The following is a 5,803-nucleotide window of genomic DNA, read 5'->3' as shown; positions in this document are numbered from 1 at the left end:
CGTGGTACAGCCAAATTAAAAAAAAGAGACCAAATGCTTACAGGACTTCGTGAGCCAGAGGTTAAGAGTTTGGATTTTATTCTAAGGGGGCAATGAATACCACCGGGAAGCTTTAAGTAGAGGGAGTGTTTCTGTGTGTACTGCAGTGTAACTTAGTGGCTTGTATTTCAGAAACTTCTAGGGTCCTGAGAAACCACTGGGGTATGGCTGTACCATCTGGCAGCTTCCTGTAAACCCCCTAATCTGGGAGAGTTTATGAAAATGTTCAGGAATGCACCTCACATTTTGACTGTTGAATTATCTTGGGTGCAAACAGGAACGCTTCATTTTATTAGTATGAGGTATGAGCTTTGATATATGGGGGTGGGTGTGTGTTTGGAATTCTTAATCTTGATGAGTTATGAAGTATATTTCTACATTTCAACTAAACGAACACTCTGTTTATTGTTTATAGCCTTTCTCTGTCTCCAGCTTTTAAAACACTGTTTACTTGAAAATAATTTCAAACTTACCCACCAATTTGCAAATATAGAAATAATACAGATTACCTGTATACCCTATATCATATTTACCTATTAATTTTTTAAATAATTTTTAAAAAATTTATTTATTTAATTTATTTATTTTTGGCTGCATTGGGTTTTCGTTGCTGTGCGCGGGCTTTCTCTAGTTGCGGCGAGCGGGGGCTACTCTTCGTTGCAGTGCGCAGGCTTCTTATTGCAGTGGCTTCTCTTGTTGCAGAGCATGGGCTCTAGGCACGCAGGCTTCAGTAGTTGTGGCACGTGGGCTCAGTAGTTGTGGCGCACGGGCTTAGTTGCTCCACGGCATGTGGGATCTTCCCTGACCAGGGCTCGAACCCATGTCCCCTGCATCGGCAGGCGCATTCTTAACCACTGGGCCACCAGGGAAGCCCCTAATATTATTAATATTTTACTCCATTTACTTGATTGTTCGGTTTCTCTCTCTCTCTCCACACACACACACACACACACACACACACACACAAACTTTCTTCCTCAACCATCTGTGGCTGTTACATTCATCATGGCCGGGCTTCCCTGGTGGCGCAGTGGTTGAGAATCTGCCTGCCAATGCAGGGGACACGGGTTCGGGCCCTGGTCTGGGAAGATCCCACATGCCGCGGAGCAACTGGGCCCATGAGCCACAACTACTGAGCCTGCGCATCTGGAGCCTGTGCTCCGCAACAAGAGAGGCCGCGATAGTGAGAGGCCCGCGCACCGCGATGAGGAGTGGCCCCCGCTCGCCGCAACTAGAGAAAGCCCTCGCACAGAAATGAAGACCTAACACAGCCAACAATAAATAAATAAAATTAAAAAAAAAAAAAAAAAGTTGAGCAACATTCATCATGGCCCTTTTCTCCTGAATATTCCAAGTATGTATTTGCTAAGAATGGGGATAAGCGCTCACACAGCCACAGTAGATTTAACAACTTCATACATTTATCCTGATACAACTCTTTAATTTATCATCCACGTTCCAGTTTCATCAGTTAGCCTGTGCTGTTGCTTTTGACATTCCCCCCGCCAGTACAGAGTCCTGTCTAGGGGCAGGGTTCGCATTTAATTGTCATGTCCTTTTAGCCTCCTTGGATCTAGAAAATTTCCACAGTTTTTCTTTGTTTTTTGTGAGATTAGCATTTTTGAAAACCACCATCCTTCCCCTGCCCGCTACCCCATTATAACAGAATGTTCCTCAAGTCGTGTTTGATTAGGTGTAGGTTATGCATTCTTGGCTGGAATGCAGAGCAGAGAAGATGTTGTATGCTTCTCAGGATATCATCTCTGGAGGCGCATGATGTCCACCCGTCTGTCATTAATGATATTAAATACCCACAACCTTTTATCCGACATTTGTGGACGACATGAGGTGGAGGAAGGGGGAAGAAAGTTGAAATAACAAGGAGGCATATGACTCAGCATTAGTTAAGTTCCTGAGTCATCTGTGTTGCTGATTTAACCACTCCAAGTAAGGTTTTGTATAATCACAAGGGACACACACACACTCTCACACACCCAAGCTCTGTTCCACTTTGCATTTTTTTAGCTACCACCAAAGTCCAGTTTCAGTACATGGGACACTGGAAGAAATAATGTGGAGAGATTTTTAAATTCTGCATTGAAGCGTCACATATAATCATTACTTCCTAATAATTCCTTGGGTCTTAAAGGAGGTGGTCCCATGGTTGAGAGTTTGTGGGCACCAGCCAAGCGTGTGTATTAGCTTCAAGCAGTGGTTTTCAGCCCCGTACATTACGTTCTCCTGGGTGCATTTAATACTCAGTGCTGGGCAGACCTCACCCCAGATCAACTGAATCAGAACCCGTGAGGGTGGGGCTCAGGGATGGAAGAGTTTTAAGACAAAGAACCCCCAAGATAAAGAACCACCAGCTTAAAGGTATGATTCTGGAGCTTCAATGATCCCCTAAGGTCTTTAACTTTTGGTCAAGTGCTCCCTTTAATAGCTAAAGTATATTGAGCACTTACTGCATGCGATAGACATCCATATATTTTGTTTACAGAGTATCCACTTTCCCTTCTTTGAGTAAAAAGCTCCCTCATTTTCCTTTGACTAACACCACCCCAACTTGCAGCTCATGTGGGTTTTGGGGGCCTTACCCTGAATCCTGACTTCAGGGATGGACATTAGTACCTAGGCTTGGCAAACTGATCTGTTCACGAATGGTCTAAGTTGGTCAGATGAGACCTGAGCCAAGACTTTCGTTGGAATTATTGGCAAAGAGGTGTTTTATTTCCACTGGGGCTTATAGCTGAGAGAATGTTAATGTGAAGTTACCAGGGTTACTTGGTAACCTGAAGTTACCAGAGTTACTTGGTCCAAGAGTACCAAGTTACTCTTGGATAGGTCCCCTATCCAAGGGGGAACCTTGGAAAGGGGACCTATCCAAGAGTGAGGCCAACATAGAAGAAAGCAGAAAAAGAGATGAACTTGGTGGATATTGGTTTGAGCCCCAGTCCTGGGTCCAGCCATGCCTGAAGCTATCAACTCCTAGATCTTTAAGTTATACGAGCCAATAAATTCCTATTTTGCTTAAGTCAGTTTGAGTTGAGGTTTAAGAAGCAGGTAAGACAAATCTCAGCTATGAGGACCCCATAACTTGACCTAAGGTGGAAAGTAATCAGAGGCAGGAAAGCCTTAGAGAGGGAGGAGAGTCCAAACACTGGTCCTCTGGCCTGTGGCTGTGGGGTGTCACAATCATCCAGCTTCCCTGGGCTCCAGCTTCCTCCTCAGTGGGGCAGGGGTTGGGATAATAAAATTCAAGTAGGCATCTGGGGACTTCCCTGGTGATCCAGTGGTTAAAACTTCTTGCTTCCACTGCAGGGGGAGCAGTTTCGATCCCTGGTTGGGGAACTGAGATCCCAATTGCCACATGTAGTGCCAAAAAAAAAAAAAAAGGCATTTGGAGAGTTGGTGGAACAGGAGCTGTGGATGTTTCTGAAATAAAAACCGTGCTTCCTTCAGCCTCTACCTCATCTGCTCTGTTTGGGGGCATGTGTGAGCAGGACATGGCAGGAGGTTTGGGGTCCTATTCAGAAGGCCACTTTCTCTGCCTCCCCTGTCCCTGTCCCTCTCCTGTCGCCCAGCTTAGGCAGAAGCCATCACACCATCATCCTTTCCCCTGTTGCATGATGTACATCCTCCACCCTAGCCCTCACCCTCCTGGCCTGCTGTGTTGTTGTCACTTCAGATGACCTGTAATCTAATAGTTGAGCCCATCTCCCCAGCCCCAGATGAATTCCAAAAGAAAAATGTACTAAACCATAAAATAGAATTCTATTTCCTGACATGACACGCAACATTGTATGCTACAATTAAGATATTTCCTTTTGAGGTGTTCTCTTTCTTGGGGAGGTGAACCCCTTCTTTGCTAGAGCCGCGACCGTGTGATCGGTTGCCCGCTGAGAAAACCTGAGCTGATTGTGCATGAGCACAGGCCAAAGCACCTGCCCGCTAGTCAGCGCACCAGCCCCAGAGGTGGGTACCACCCAGTGATCCCTGGTTTCCAGATGAAGAACGGAGATGCAGAGAGGAGGTGATTTGTCCACGGTCACGGAGCTACTCAGCTCTGCAGGTAGGATGTGATGCCCAGTCTAGCTCTCTTAATCTCCCGTGTGTCTGTCTGTCTCTCTCATCTATCAACCTACCTATCTATCTATCTATCTATCTATCTATCTGTCTGTTTCATCTGTTGTCTCTAATCAATTGTCTATTTATCTATCTATGCATCCATTTATCTGTCATCTATTTATCTCCTATCTATCAGTTATCTATCTGTCATCTATCAATGTATCTTTGTCTCTTACACCTGACTTTGAGCTTACCCAGGCCTGGTGTTACGTTTTCTGTAGAGTGACCTTATTTGTCACCCAACCAAGCACACTTGGGGAACAGAAGGACGTGCCCTTAGCACCGAGGCGAACACTGGCGCTGCCCCAGGCACCCTGGGATGCGAGGTGGTGAGGAGGGGCTGTGGCCGGGTATTTCTTTCTCTCTAAACCTAGCTCATCATAAGGGCTCCATAAAGGTGTGGTGAGTGTTTTATAAACAGTATGGGAGGGGTGGTAAGTAAAGAGCATTTGTTTTATTCAAAGAGAAACTGAATCACAAAGCCCTGACTTACAAAGTCACAGAGAGGAAGTCACAGGTGAGGTAGGGCCAAACCTCTCCCGCAGGACTCCTCGGTTCAGGGAACGCAAAGCGCCCTCCGTCAAGCACTTGTGCTCAGAAGCCAAGCTCTAGCCTCCTGGAGGGAGCTCGTGGCAAAGAAATAATAAACTAGTACTCGCTGCTGTTCACTGAATCCATGCCATGTGCCTTCCCGAAGCCCTTTACCTGCACTGTCCTACTTACTCCTTAAGGAAGGCGCAATTATTACAGAAAAGGACACTGAGGATGCAGCCGACAAATCACTGGCTGTTGCCCAGCAACTAGAGCCCAGGAGCCCAGCCGCAGGCTTGTCTTCTTCCCAGAAGGTACAACAGAGTAGTCCTGGGGGTTTGCCACCGAGAAGCCCTTTCAAAAAGTTTTCCGGGGGCTTCCCTGGTGGCGCAGTGGTTGAGAATCTGCCTGCCAATGCAGGGGACACGGGTTCGAGCCCTGGTCTGGGAAGATCCCACATGCCGCGGAGCAACTGGGCCCATGAGCCACAACTACTGAGCCTGCGCGTCTGGAGCCTGTGCTCCGCAACAAGAGAGGCCGCGACAGTGAGAGGCCCGCGCATCGCGATGAAGAGTGGCCCCCACTTGCCGCAACTAGAGAAAGCCCTCGCACAGAAACGAAGACCCAACACAGCCATAAATAAATAAAAATTAAAAAAAAAAAAAAAAGTTTTCCGGGAATCTTGAAAAGAGCAGTGAACATCCATTTAGAAAGGAGCTTCTGAACCTGCTAACTATGTTCAAGGTACCAAAACAGTAAAAAAAATAACCCAAACCCAAACTTGCCTCAGTACCTCACCCCTTAGATACAGAAAAATAAATCACAAACTATGCTCAGTAATGAATTACTAACACTGAGGCGCCCAGAGCAGACGTCAGATCAGCTGGGACTTCAGCCCCCTTCCGTGGGGAGAGCGGAAGACTCCAGCAGAGAATGCGGCCGGAAGAATGAGGAGAGAGATGGGGGGGCGGAGAGAGAACGAAACAGAGACTGAAAAGAGGAAGTGGGGGGGGAGAAACAGAGATTGAGAGGGATATTGGTGGAGGAGAGAGAGGGAGAGAGATAAATGGGGCAGGAGGAGATAGAGACAGGGGTAGAAAAAGAC

General features: G+C 46.8%; 1 long non-coding RNA gene across 1 annotated transcript; it reads left to right on the top strand.

Annotated features, from left to right (window-relative positions):
* Positions 1 to 462: 462 nt before the first annotated feature.
* Positions 463 to 5,371, top strand: LOC309614419. The gene is made up of 2 exons (XR_014236165.1): positions 463 to 4,111; positions 4,899 to 5,371. It is a non-coding gene; the product is annotated as an uncharacterized lncRNA (long non-coding RNA).
* Positions 5,372 to 5,803: the final 432 nt, after the last annotated feature.

The sequence above is a fragment of the Balaenoptera borealis genome (genome assembly GCF_965194805.1).
Source record: "Balaenoptera borealis genome assembly, chromosome: 16".
NCBI lineage: Eukaryota > Metazoa > Chordata > Mammalia > Artiodactyla > Balaenopteridae > Balaenoptera > Balaenoptera borealis.
This window is presented reverse-complemented; position numbering and strand designations above follow the sequence as displayed.